General features: G+C 39.8%; 1 protein-coding gene across 3 annotated transcripts in view; it reads left to right on the top strand.

The window, feature by feature from the left end:
• LOC129741865 (neuroligin-4, X-linked-like) overlaps positions 1–15,474 on the top strand; it is an 862,824-nt gene that overhangs the window by 686,909 nt on the left and 160,441 nt on the right. The gene's annotated exons all lie outside the window — the stretch shown is intronic.

The raw sequence follows: 15,474 nt of genomic DNA, 5'->3' as shown, positions 1-15,474 counted from the left end.
GCTCTGACAAAGTCCCGGGTTCCCGAAATGTGTTTGCTCGCCAAATCCATGCGTAGTTTCCGGAGGAGACCTTTTTCTTGGGAGGCCGAAATCAACCCCAAAAAGGGATCTGCGAGGGGTTTTCCGCATTTCCCGCGGCCGTGCTGTTCACTTTTTCTTCGCACCAGAATCCATGAGGTGGCATAAAAATGATGAATGGTTATCTCTTTCGCAAACACATAAGCCAGCGATCAGCGGGTTGACAGAGTGGGCTTAGTCGGTTGAGCGTCTCTCAAGTATAGAATTGAATTAAATTGAAGAGAGCAAACCAGAGGTACTTTTAGAAGAAAACCTGTCATGCTTCAACACATTAATCCCACATTTTGTACGTCAATTATTTGAAAAATGTTCTTGAACTTAGATCCATAAGATATGTTTCTTTCAAGTATTTTTTTATAACTCAAAAGTTTGTCAAGAATCACCACTTTGTTCAACAAACAACACATTCCGACTCCTCGAAACTTGAACAAAAAATCGGACAGAAGATTTGCCAGATTTGTCCATTCCACTTCTGGAATTTTATCCTTCATCCTAAAAAACCAAAACCCAAGCTGCCCCTATTTAACTTCCAGGCATACACGCATAATATGAATGGTCCGGAATTGTCGATGGGGAATTGTAATGGCCGTTTTTTCCTCTTTTTTCGTGTGATTATTTGAATCCAGAGCAGCAGGAAACAAAAGAAGATCAGAACCCATCCTTTATTCATCCTAGATTTTGAGATTTTGAATGCGTAGGCATTCCTTTCGTAAAAGTGGTCCTACTTCGCTGCTGCTTTATACCTTCAGGCCCTACATGGGTGATTCGGTTGACTGAAAAAAGGTCAGCCAGCAGCAAAGATTTTCAAGATGCCGTTGAAGCTCAATTCAAGCTTAGTATTAAGTACTTTTATCCTTTATTGGTAGAGAATGAGATAAAAGAGTTTTGAGTGTGAGGAATCCAAGGATTCTTAAAAAAAATTTTTCATGAAATCGAAGTCTAAAAGTGTGTCATAATGATTGTTTGCAGCTTTCATTACATAAATTTTCAAAAATCATGTCTTAAATACAAGCCTGCATTAAATAAGGGGGTAATGACCTCCTTCCCCCGCGAATAAAAAAAATAACATTATTTCAAACATATTGTATTAAATTATCTAGGAAAGAAAATAGAAACTAGAATTCCTTCGAAAAAATTTAAAATAATGCAGTTAAGGGCCCCGTGAGTAAATATCTCGAATAGTTTCACTCTTATATCACTAAATGGGGCTCCTAGAGTAACTTTTACGGAATTGGTCCTGATTTTATGCCAGCTGGACAAATCAGGACCATCGTCAAATATGAGCGTTTGATTTTTAATTTTTTTACATGACATCTGTAAAAAACTTATTCAGATATTCAAAAAAATCGAGAAAAAAGTTATGAAAACATCAGATTTTTTCATTTTTTTTTCTCGAAACACGTTGGCAATGTTAAAATTTTGTATTCATACTACCAGAAGAAAAATAATTTTGATAAAGTTTTTCAAAAAAGCCCAATATGAGTTTCCTTTTTTTCACTAATGTGTTTCTCATTATTCTGACAATTGGGCCGTTTGTTTCCTTTACTTATCCACTTTATTTTGAAAATCCAGAAATGTCCGAATAAATCTGAGGAATATAGAACACCTTTCCTTCAATATATAATACATTACTTTCTCTCATTTATTTGATAAAAAAAAATTCAAGGAGTTCCCAGTGATTAAAATATTTCTCAGTTCCACAGTTTATTGCATGAACTTAAAACTTAGGATGCCAGATTGTCCGGTTTTATCCGGGTTTGCCGGATATTAAATACAAACGTAAAAAACATTCCAGCCTAGCCTGGTTGTTCGAATTTCATATAAAAAACCCGGATTTGACCCGGATTCATTCTCTTTCTTTATCTCAAATTAAACTTAAAAAAAAAAAAACAAATTATGTTGCAAACATTTTTTATTCATGCGTCCAAAACGTCATCATGTGATCATCGAAATCATGTGAGCAATATTCAAAAAAATAATCATGAATGGTTTTTTGAAAGACTAAAATACGATTTGAAATCAGCTGAAATTTTTTTTAAGAGAAACTCCCAGGTTTTGACCACATTTGGCCGTATATTGCCCGGATTCTCGTCGACAATTTTGCAATCAAATTGCAGTATACTACCAGGTTCTTAAATAAAATTTCCCGGATTTGCCCGGCCCGGAGACTTGCTGAAAAAAATCTGGCAACCTAAGCCCCACTCCAGCAAAAACTTAAAGTGAAAAAAATATATTTTTAAGAAAATCACTGTCATCTCAGGGTTAGCCGTTGGATCGATATTGGAATTCCGTAACTTTAAATCCTGTTTTTTCTGCGCGCGTTCTCAAATACTTTTTCAATTTTTTGAATTTTTTCCTCAAATTTCAGACTAGTTTTCTGCTAACGGTGAAAAAAACTGTTTTTTAATTTGAAGTTCCGGATAAGATTATTGCATTGCTGCAAGTTAACAGCAAGGTTATAAAAATCACAAGAAAATTCATAATTTCAAAGTTACAGTTTTTATATTCTCCAATTTTTTTACAGTTTCCATGGATTTTGAGATACCACTGGGATTGACTTTCTTAAGATGATTTGTGCGAATCTTATGATATTAGTAATGTGGATTGCTTTTTTTCAAGTTAAATGTCTGATCTTTTCTATACAATTTCGGTAAAAGCATCAATCACAGAAAATCGTCTCAAACTTTTGGGTCGAATAACGAATAACAGATAATGTTTTTTGTCTTAAATTCAGAATGTTCACCCCTTCAATTATTCAATTTTTCAAGAATAAAAATATTTCAGTTGTAAATGGTTATGTTTTTTTCCCAGATTTCGAGTTCTAACAGAACTTGATAATCTCACTAACGGACTTGGAAATACCTGTGGTTATCTGTAGCATTCCGATTTTCTATTTGCCCTTCCGATCCGCTTTCATAAATATCAAGGTGGTAGGTAAATAATAAGGAAAAAATTCTGAACACAAAAAACTCCAATGTTACGTTTTGGTAATAAATAATGTTACATCTTTGAACACAATAAAAGTTCAAAATGCTAGAAAAAGTTAAAAATCTGTTGATTGTGAGAAAAATACGGCTTCATGTAATTGAAAGATATACATATATGAGATCAAGTTACTGCCATATCATTTTTTTTAATTGATGCGTACCAATGCTTTCTGGATTAACAATCTTTCGTCGATGAGAAAAAAAAATCTTGAAATAAATTCAATTTTAGAGAAGCTTTGCATGCCGCACAAACATGTTTCAACATGTTTCAACATGTTTCTTGCTCATCCCTGCTCTAGGTCATAAATTCAAAAATATAAATATATCTGCTGCTCATTCGCAAAAATGAATAGCAGATGATCGATAGCAAATTTATTCAAACAAAAAATATTTAAAATTATTGATTAACCCTTCGTTTCATAAAGTTACAAATATGCAACAATTAATTAAAACTGTTCTAAACTTCACATTTAGCTAAAAAGTAAATTTTTTTTTCGATGGGAATAATATTTATAGTTTCAAGATCACGTTCAATTAAAAAAAAAATATTTTTAGTGTTTATAGGAACCAAAAAAACCCACTTGAATCTGAAAAATATGGAATGTGGAAAAAGCCTAATTTTTCAAATTTTTGGCCTAGTGTAATTCATATTGAGAATTTTTTTTCGACTCAAAAAAAATATTTTCGTATTCCCACTAAAGTAATTTACATAATAAACAAAATTTGAGATTTTTTTTTGTTTTTTCTCTGATATAATGGGTTTTCAATAACTGTTGCAAATATGCAACACCATGCAACGGTAGTACCCTAGGTAGTTATATGGGTTCCATAGTGTGTTTTCGAAACTTGCATCGTTAAACAGTGTATTTGTTTCCCGATGACAATGTTTTCGTTATAAATGATTTATTATCATGTTCAGGCCGTATTAAGAGGGGGGGGGATGAGAAAAATTGCCCCCCCCCTCCCTGAATAAAGAGGGCCCCCGAGGTGAAAAAAAATAAAAGTTTTGCTCTAAACCGTTATCAAAACTAGAAAAATATTATAAAAAGTTCAAAATTTATCAAACTTTAAACTAGAACGGGTCCGAATAATTAACTTATTTGGGATTTGTAATTCAGCGTATGTAAAACACATTATTTTGATTTTTTTTCCGCGGCCCATTGGTATAACAAATACATATTTTGAATAAAAAAAAATGTCGGATGCCTTCACAACTTTCAAAATAAGCATACACCAATTTTCAAAAGTTCTATATTATTCAACGTGATTCAAACTCAAGTACGGGGCTTTATCCAGAGAGTTTAAAAATCTAAAAACAAACAACGAATACGCTTTTTTATTTTTCCACTTGAAAATTCAGTACTATCTGCCAACATTCGATAACCGAGGTTTGAAGTATTGTTTTGCTTTTTTTTTTCTTAGAGATGAAGGAATGATTTGATTGAAAATTACAATGCTCATTATTTTTTACTAAAGTATGAGCCGTTTCTTATTATCAATCGACGAAAAATGCTCTTTATTTATACTATTTAACCTTTTCCTGGAAGCTCTGGAAGTTGATTTTAAATTGAAACTTTTTATTCTCGAATTTAGTTTTATTTTTATTTCTTTTTTATTCTTAAACTGATTTCAAGTTTGAATTCTAATTTTAGAATCATGTTCCAAATTCTAATGCTCATTCCGAAGAAATCTTTATTGTTCTTTTAATTTTGCCAACAAATGATATTTAATAGTTTAATGTAATTTGTAATTGGATCATTCCTTCAAAACTAAATTGAGACTTTGCTCTTCAATATCAAGTTTGTTTATTAAAACTGGCATATAGTTATGGTATGATTTAAGATTAAGAATCTTTATCAGAACCAATTTAAATACGTTTTCGGAATTGATATGTGTTGATTTGTTCAAGGTTATGTTCAGAAAAGTTGTATAGGTAAGAAGCTTTCCATTTTGCCGCCGGTCGTGGCCTAGAGGATAGCGTTCCAGCCATCTAAGCCAGAGTCCATGAGATCGAATACCGATCACGACACATATAGTGCTCTTTCCGTGGTCTGGTGGTAAGATGCTAGCCATAAAATCCTTGAAAGATGTACGCCTTAGAGTTAAGTAAATTAGATCTCTTCAAAGAAACATGAAGTTTCACTGAGATCCTATATGTGTGTGTTCGTTTTTTTAGCACCTTCAAGCAAACGTAAGAAATAATTTCCTCAGTAGGTGGTATATTATCGCATAACTACTCCTAGCTAATTTCTCGAGAGTCTTTGTAGTCTAGTGGATAAGCTGGTGCGAGTCTGGTTCCGATGTGCCAGGCTGGGTTCGATTCCCGGTATCGGCGAGACAACTTTTGGATTCGAATCCCATAAGAAGCCGACAGGTAAGATGTGTTTCCTCTTATAACTGATTATATGAATGTTTAACCAGCTGCCAGCTGGCCAGGTATATGCACGGATGCCGGAATACCTCTAAGTAACCTGATTGACTCGTTCTTCCAAAATATACCTACATACGAAGCCATGGGATCGGTTCCAGAATGCATGAGAGCACATACTTAGGCAGAAACTGCGGTGAATCCGTGCACCCATGGTGGAAAACCAACATGCATAACTACTCCCAGATAAATTCTTAACTTTCCGGTGTCCAGAAATCTAGATTTGCGAAGTTCCTGTGCGAAAACTATGATTAGTGCAAAAGAAATTAGGAATAAGCATTAATTTCCAGTTGTCAAGTGTGAAGAAAAAAAGGTGTAACCGTTTCATGTTGTTGCAAATATGCAACAATTAATATTTTTGCTAAATAACCGAATTATGTGAAAATAATATTTTTTCCTTATTTTTCCCTTCATGTATTCATCATTGCGCACTATTGAGAATTTTTTCGAGAAAAAATAAAAAATCATGAAATGAAGGGTTAATGGTTCGATATAGTTGGATTTTTGTAGCTATTAGTACTTTTTTCGTTCTCAAAATTATCACATTTGGAGCATAGCACATAGATATGGATAGCTTGTCTACTGAGGTTTTTTTGTATTTCCGTAACGAATTCAGTGCCCGATTTTACAATGGAATTGTGGGCTTCAAGATTTTTTTTTAATTTTGTAAACTTGTGATTTTATCGAATGACTTTAACGTATGTATGACAAAAAATTAACTTTTTTCAATAATTGTATAAAAAACCAAGACAGATAAAAAAAGTTCTGTAGATTTATTAAAGTAGTTAATTCTATAAACTTACTTGCAAAAATTAACTGCAACTCTGCAAGTGACCTTCCTGAACATTGAAAATGGCAACCAAAAACACGCGTGTAAAAATGCACAATGAGTTTGACATAGCTCTCTTCTACCCTTAAAAGTTTTTTTGCCGTAACTGGTATCACTTTTCAGTCTTAAATGAAAATGTGTGAAATTACGTCTAAAATGAGTAAATTCAACTTGTTAAGCAATCGGTGCTTCTGCATGAAAATAAAAGCTAAAAATGTGGATTTTTCAGTTTAGCAAAAAAAAAAAAAATTATCGACATTATGACCCCTTGGGTTAACCAAAAAATTTGAAATTTCTGGTAGACCTTGAAAGGATTTCAGCCCCAAGACTTCGATTTCGGGACATACCATTTTGTAGGACCACCCCTAGAAATTTTCATTTCGATCCTATGAAGAATAACGTCAATATCGCAAAAACATTAAAAGGTTGATATGGACGACCCCTTTGGCTGACCCCTTATTCTAAATTTGATACTCAGAATGCTCAGAATGCTTGCTCCTCAAACCAGTGAAAATTTAATATGGACGACCCCTCACACAAAATTTCATAATAGAAATCGATTTTCCGTTCCTGAAATCTTTCATGTACCAATTTTCATCTCCATTTTTTGTACATTTATTTAACGAGGGTATGTAACATAAGTTTTCACTCTTCTTAAAACTTGTTGTTTTTTTTAAATAATTTACACTGTTCGACACGAGACTTGAATACTTTGCGGACTATTCGCGGGTGTAATTCGCGACTCCGCCGACACGACAAGATCGGGGCACTTGGGAAGTCAAACGGACTGACACGGGGATTTTCTTCACCGGTAATCAAAAGTCAATCAACTGTGATTGCAACTTGTAATTTTATTTACAACCGATAGCGACATAGACTTGTCCTGATCGGTGACCGGTGGCGCGAGAACTGTTTTTGGATGCTGGAAGCTGACCAGCTTTTATCATCCCTAGCTGCCTATCTACCTAGCCTGGAGGAATTGTGTAGATCTCGCTCGAGATCGGAACAATAAATTGTGAGGTCTGTAGAACGTACAATTGTGTCAATTGTGTAGCTTATGTAGAAGCAAATATGCGACTAGGGTGGAGTGTAGACTGTGGTAAAGGTTTAGCTAACAAATTTTGTTCTTGACTTGGTGTGAAATATTGGGGAATTTATTTTGGCTTCTGCATGATTGAGTGTTCGTTTTGAATTCTAATTTATTTCTAACTGAATATTAAACACACCGGCCACCTTGAACGATTTAAGTTTCAACACTTTCATCTTCGTTTTCGATGTCACCAGAGTCGCCAGTTGACTCTGTGGAATTCTGGACCTCGTTGACCTCGGGTAGTAGATGTTCGAGCGCTGCAGGATCGACCTCGATGGGGAGAACGCAAAGTTTGGAGATGGCTCGCTTTGTTGTTGACCCGTTGGGCAGCTTGATTGTGGCCACGCGTACCAGACCATCGGAACCAGGATGTACGGCCACCACTCGACCCATTGGCCACTTCAGGATCGGCAGAATATCGTCTCTGAGCAAAACCATTGCTCCGTTGATCAGGTTGCTCGTTTTCGTTGACCACTTGTACCGTTGCTGGAGGGATGTGAGGTACTCGTGGTGCCACCGTTGCCAAAAATGTTGCGTCTGCTGCTGGACTCTTTCCCAGCGGTGTAGGAGGCCTTCTGGAGCGTTCATTACGTCACGTTCGGGTAGGGCATTCAGGGGGCGACCAGTGATGAAATGCCCGGGGGTAAGCACTCTCATGTCGTTTGGATCGGATGTCAATGGAGTGATTGGCCTCGAATTGAGGCAGGCTTCGACCTGCGCCAGCACGGTGATGAATGCTTCGTAGCTCAAGAACGCATTCCCGATGATACGACGAAGATGGTGTTTCATAATCTTCACGCACGATTCCCAAAGGCCACCAAATGAGGGAGATCGTGGTGGTATAAAGTTGAATCGAACTAGTTGATCGACAGTTTCGTTGACTACTACGTGACGATGTTCAGTGGATCGAAATAAGTTGCGCAGCTCTCGATCAGCCCCAACGAAGTTTGTGGCATTATCGCAGAAGATGTTTGCTGGTCTACCACGCCGGCCCACAAATCGGCGGAGACATGCGATGAATGAGGCTGATGTCAGGTCGCTGACCAGCTCCAGGTGAACTGCTTTCGTGGCCATACAGATGAAGACAGCCACATACGATTTCACAGGCGCAGACCGTGGGCTCGGCCTTTTCAAATAAAATGGGCCAGCGAAATCGATCCCAACGTTTTCGAACGCATAAGATTGGGTGACTCGTACAGCAGGAAGTTGGCCCATCTGCTGGGATAATGACCGAGGGCGGGCTTTTACGCATGTAACGCATCCATGCACGACGTTGCGGACCAAATTCCGACCACCAAGCGACCAGAAGCGTTGACGAAGCGTGGCCAGCAGAAATTGAGGGCCACAATGAAGTTGATCTCGATGCATGGTTTCGGCGATAAGACGAGACAAATAATGGTTGCGTGGTAGTACGAGAGGATTTTTTGCCTCGGACGAAATGGATGCGTAAGAAAGCCGGCCACCAACACGAATTAAGTCACCACACAGCTTGGGGGCCAGGTAGCGAAGCGGCGATGACGACGGTAGCGGTTTCTCAGAACGCAAGGCAGCAAACTCTTGGCCGAAAGTTTGTTCTTGAACTCGGCGTACAATTGCGAGGAGTGTTTCGTTAAGTTCGTCTACAGTGATAGGCCCGGGGAGTGGTGGTTCAGTAGGATGAGGCAATGATTTTCTAACTTGTCGGCAATAACGAATTTTGGCGAAAAACCGCCTGCACAGTGCAGCGATTCTCAACAAGTGAGTGAACGACGAAAAGTTTTCGATGAGGTCTGTCTCGGACGAATTTGCGATGGACAGAACTAATCCCTTTCTTGCCTCCAAATGCTTCTCTTTGATGTTGTCAAAGCTTTCAGGTGCCTCTGGCCACGGTTGATTCGCCTCTGCTAACCATGGAGGGCCATTCCACCACAACGAGCTGTCGATAAGATCGCCGATGTCAAGACCTCTCGAGATCAGATCAGCGGGATTTTCGGTACCAGGAACGTGATGCCAGGAGCAGTGAGCTGTTAGCTCTTGGATTTCCGCAACTCTATTTCCGACGAACGTCTGCCAAGAAGATGGACTAGCAGACAACCAGTGCAGCACAATTGTAGAGTCGGTCCATAAAAAGATGTTGTCCTGCAACCCGATGCTGTCGCAGACCATGAGCAATAAGCGGGAAAGAAGCAGAGCACCACATAGTTCCAAGCGTGCGATCGATTTCGTATTTACTGGTGCGACACGAGATTTGGCGGCGAGAAGACGTATGGTAACATATCCATCAGGAGCAACAGAACGCAAGTAGACGCAGGCACCGTATGCGTGTTCTGATGCGTCGCTAAAACCATGCATTTGAACGCAAGCTGGGCGGCAGAGCGATTTTACGTGCCTAGGGATGGTGAAGTTTTTCAAACGATGGAATTGGCTTTGATATTCCTCCCACTCTAGCGTGAAATTTTCGGGCAAACGAAAATCCCAATCGAAATTCAATTTCCAAAGAGTTTGGATAATTATTTTTGCCTTGACTATTGCAGGACCCAGCAAACCTAGAGGGTCGAAAAAGCTTGCAGTCTGCGAGAGAATGATTCTTTTCGTGTAGAATTTGTGACGAGTAAAGTTTGGCCTTTTGTAAAGAATCGAATCGGTTGCTGGCTCCCACAGCAAACCGAGAGTTTTGATTGGGGATTCGGAATCGAACTCGATAAGCGTTTTTGTTTCTCTGCATTCTTCGGGAACAACATTCAATATTTGTTGCGAGTTCGACGATATTTTCCGCAGATCCATGCCAGCCGACGAAAAAATGCTGAGCAGCTCGGTGCAAATCTTCTTAAGTTGCTCAAGATCATCTTGCCCAGTTAAAAGATCATCCATGTATAGGTCTTTAATCACAACAGGAGCCGCCAGAGGATATCGAGAACGCTCGTCTTCTGCGAGCTGCTGGAGGACGCGAGTGGCGAGGAAGGGTGCACAGTTCGTACCATATGTAACCGTAAGCAGCTGGTACGTTTTGAGCTCCTCACTTTTGCTGCTTCGCCAAAATATTCGCTGCAATGGCTGATCCTCATCATGCACCAGTACCTGACGATACATTTTGGCAATGTCTCCAGTGACGACGTAGGCATGCATTCTGAACCGCAACACGATGCTCAGGAGTGTGTCTTGAATTGTAGGCCCAGTCAGAAGAACGTCATTGAGCGACACACCGGAGCAGCTTTTGCAGGATGCATCGAAGACTGTGCGGAGTTTTGTGGTCGAGCTCTCGGGGCGCAGGACAGCATGGTGGGGCAAAAAATAGCGGGATAAAGATGCATTTTTCTTTAACAATTCTGATGGAGCGATTTGCCTCATATGGCCCAATTCGAGAAACTCATTGATAAAGTCCTCATATTGCTTTCGAAGCGTTGGATTTGCATCCAATTTGCGCTCAAGCGCGAAAAAACGACGCTGCGCATTGAATCGATTGTCGCGCAGGCGGGGTAAAAGCTCTTTCTTCATCGGCAGGCGTACAACATATCTCCCATCTGTGTTGCGCGACACATTTTCGACAAAATGTTGCTCACAAAGCTTTTCAGAAGGAGACCAACAAGTTTTGGATCCGCATTCTTCCAGGGCCCAAAATCGATTCACAAGCTGTTCCAGGCGTTGGTTGTGTGTGAGATGACATCTCTGAATTTCGACCTCAGAAGAGCGACTAGAGCACCTACCAGAAACTATCCAGCCCAGCACGGTGTTTTGGAGAATGGGTAAATGATCTCCGAGTGTAATTTTGCCATAACGTAAAAGCTGGAAGAAAACGTCCGCACCCAAGAGAGCATCGACAGCAGCAGGCGTACAAAAAGTTGGATCTGCCAGAGTAATCCAACTGAGAATCTCCCAATCTGTAGTCATCAGTGGATGGGCGGGTTGGTCATGAGAGATGGTAGGCAAAACGAGGAACTTAAGCTGCCAACTGAGAGCCGAAACCCGAGACGAAACGATGGATTTTACTGATCTGTTCACCGAAGTGACGTGTTGCCCAACCCCACCAAGCTTAACGTGATCTTTCTCAATAGGCAGTTTGAGTTTCTGATAGAACGACTCCGTCATCAAATTAAACTGCGAGCAACTATCGAGCAAAACTCGGGCGGTAAACTTTTCTCCTGCACAGTCCTCGATATAAACCAGCGCCGTGGAAAGCAAAACAATATCGGTGGGAAGCTTCGCCGAGTGGGCCGTGAACGCCTGATGTGGGGTCGTTGGGGGCTGAGACGAAGTGGATGCGAGAGAGGCTGGTGTTTCGAATTGGTCCACTGATACGAGAGATGTGCTGGAGGTGGATGCAATTCGACTAGGTGACTGTGTACGGGGAGCAAAAGGTGGATTGGTGGAGGGTTGAGCTCTATGTTGTTGGTTTTCGGATGGGTTAGAATTTTCGGGTTTTTGTTCGATTGGTTGGAGGTGTATGAGGGTATGATGTCGCTTCCTACATTTTCGACAACCATCGGAAGAGCAATCTCTGCAACCATGAGCAGATGTCTTGAGGCAGTTCAAACACAATCGATGTTGTTTGACGAAATCAAATCGTTGTTTCGGAGAGAGCTTTCGGAATTTAAAGCACTGGTACAAATAGTGGTCACTACCACACTGGAGGCAGCTGCGCCCTGTTGAATAGCTTGGGTGGGAATCTTGAGCGACGTGTAAAGTAGAAAACTTTGGCTGGAGCTTAATTCTTGGTTCTCTATTGCGACTAGGTGCAGGAACGAGAGCTTGCAAAACACGAGCGTGGTTTTGGAGAAAAATTATCATTTCCGAATAGAGAGGCATCTCTGACAAATCGTGGTTTGCCATGGTGGCACGAGCAATATGGTTTTCCCACTCCCTCAAGGTGTTCGGCTCTAATCTATTGCTGAGTTGGAAAACGAGAAGTGAACTCCAGCTGTCTGTGGGCTCACCGAGCTTTTTCAAAATGCTCACATTTCGGTCAAATCGATCAACAAGGTTGAGAAGAGATTCCGCAGACTCACATTTCATGGGTGACGTATCAAAAAGCTCGGCTAAGTGGCACTTTACTAAGATGCGCTTATCGTCGTATCTCGCGGTCAATCGTTTCCAGGCCTCAGAGTAATTTTCGTCGCTGATAGGAATTTCGGAAATCAAACCTGAAGCCTCTCCTCGCAGCAAACCTTTTAGGTACTGGAATTTCTCCGACGGGCAAAGTTCATCAGACGAGTGTACAGCAGCATTGAACCGGTCGTGGAATGATCGCCAATCGAGAGGATTACCCGAGAACTCTGGCAATTTAATTTCAGGGAACTTGATGTGATTGATTTGAGGCAAAGGTAAGGGATTAGATTTTTGTGGAACCTGCACTCGTTTTGGCAACAGTTGAGTCAGCTGGGTTTTCAGCTCGTAATATTGTGCTTCAAAATTTTCTAACCGCTCGTTGTAATCGATCTCTGGGCTAGCGGGGGGAAGCAATTGCAGCTGAACTATTTCCTCAACGAAATTAACGTAAAAATGCTCCAACCTCTCCAACCTAATCGACACCTGATCTTTATGACGGCTAGGGTCGAATGCATCGACAAATTTCTTTATTGTGTGGACCGAAAACGAAATATTTTCTGACCTAATCAAATGCTCCCGACGTACAGCACCTTCGGGGTCATCGACATTTGCCATCTCTAATCGCGCAAAAAATGTATTTGTTGTCCAATCTGGACAAAATGGAACGAACCCACCTTTGATTTGAGTGCGATGACTTACGGCCGCGTTTCACGGCGCCAACTCGGGCTTCCAAAAACAGCGAACAGGAACCAGCAGTAAAGCAGCTATCAAACGCCGTCGGCATACAAAATCCGAAGGGGCAGAGCAGGAAAACTGCCAGCGGAATTCTTGTTCACTATTTTTCGGCACAATTAAGCCAGCACTTTAAGCAATTAATTTTGCTTCGATCAATAATTGAGGCAATACCCTCCCAGCACAATGGGGAACACTCAGGGAGTTTTTTGTGATTTTATATCCCAATTTCACAAACAGTTTAGTTTGTCGAATCACAAGTTTCGATTTTTCGATTCACTCGGGGTTTTTTTTTTATTTTTCCCAAGGTTTTTGGTTTCACAATAGCACAATTTGCCCTAAGGCACCACAACGTTCGTGCAGAACCCGTTTGGCTTCTCAGATGCCCACAATGTCGGAAACTATAGTTCCATTTACTGGTCACAGGCCAGCCGCAAAATGTCAACTTTTGGTCACTTTGGCACTAGCACTTTGGTCCAGATTCATCCGGCTCGAAGGACCATGTTCGACACGAGACTTGAATACTTTGCGGACTATTCGCGGGTGTAATTCGCGACTCCGCCGACACGACAAGATCGGGGCACTTGGGAAGTCAAACGGACTGACACGGGGATTTTCTTCACCGGTAATCAAAAGTCAATCAACTGTGATTGCAACTTGTAATTTTATTTACAACCGATAGCGACATAGACTTGTCCTGATCGGTGACCGGTGGCGCGAGAACTGTTTTTGGATGCTGGAAGCTGACCAGCTTTTATCATCCCTAGCTGCCTATCTACCTAGCCTGGAGGAATTGTGTAGATCTCGCTCGAGATCGGAACAATAAATTGTGAGGTCTGTAGAACGTACAATTGTGTCAATTGTGTAGCTTATGTAGAAGCAAATATGCGACTAGGGTGGAGTGTAGACTGTGGTAAAGGTTTAGCTAACAAATTTTGTTCTTGACTTGGTGTGAAATATTGGGGAATTTATTTTGGCTTCTGCATGATTGAGTGTTCGTTTTGAATTCTAATTTATTTCTAACTGAATATTAAACATACACTATGATTACAATTTTTTAATGAGTTTGCTTTTGTTTAAAAAAGCAATTAGTAATTTTGTCCTACTCACATCACCATACATTTAATTCTCCTGGCTTATTTTATACTTTATCCTACTCTCTGAGTAAACCTCACATTAAAGTAAAATATGATTTATAGTTATTTGTACCTGACAAGTATCACATATTGGTGGATCTTCTCTTTTCATCAAATGTTGATGCGTCAAACAAGATTTCATCTCGTTCTGATGTATAATGTCGTTAATATATCCCCTTTTGCCGTTCCCTTAAACAGAATTTGATACTTGAATTTGATAGCCCGTCTTTTAAAACGCCCGTTTACCAATTTTCAACTAAATCCCATGTATCATATGGCTGAAACAGTATTTTTATTGCATGGGCGGCCCTCTTTGGCCGACCGCTGACCCTAAATTTGAAACCTGGAACCGATTGCTCGTCTCTCAAAACACTCAGTTTTATTCTTAAGTATGTGCTTGCATGCATCTCAAAGCTTAGATTCATCATAATCATGTTGTTGCAGAAACTGCACGAAATTGATAAAAAAAGATGAAAAAAGAGCTCAAACACAAGCCAACACGCCTGATTTGTCCGCCATTTTTAATGTTTCAGATATTTTTTGGAAGGTCACTCGCAGGGTCGCCGATTTTTTATGCAAGTGGGCTTATCCCAAGCAACCAAAAGTTCGTAAATCACAAAAGTTCGGTGGAACTGTTTTGCTGTTCAAATTGCTATTTCAAGGTCCATGGAACTTCATTCATTACCAAGTTTAGCAAAAACTAAAAAAAAGGTTTTAAGTACTGTTTTGGTTTCTTGTTCAACTTCCTGGAAACTTTTAAGTTGGTATGGAACAATCTACTTGTTACGTATGTACTTCAAATCTTTTTCAACTTCAAGTAAAGTTTGTTAGAGGTTGTTTAACAATTTATGCGACCTATTTGCCAACTTTTAAGTTCGATTAGCTACTTAAAAATTGAGCTGAAAAGAAGTTGTATTACAATACACGATTGAGCTGATCAATCCTGATAGAGGAATGTAATCCGAAGTTTTGGTTGCTTGGGATGTTACTACAATCAATGGGGAATGTACAGAAGTTAATTATCTGTCTTAGTTTTTTTATATCACGATCCGAGTCCAGATTTTTAACTCATCAAAAATAAAATTAAAAGAAACAAACTAAATTTAACGCCTGCTACCTGTTAACTTCGAGGGAGGTTCAGTCATCAATTCTTGATAGTTAAAATTTAGTGA

This window comes from Uranotaenia lowii, chromosome 2 (genome assembly GCF_029784155.1).
Source record: "Uranotaenia lowii strain MFRU-FL chromosome 2, ASM2978415v1, whole genome shotgun sequence".
Classification (NCBI taxonomy): Eukaryota; Metazoa; Arthropoda; class Insecta; order Diptera; family Culicidae; genus Uranotaenia; species Uranotaenia lowii.
The sequence above is the reverse complement of the archived record's forward strand: the minus strand, read 5'-3'. Positions and strand labels throughout refer to the sequence as shown.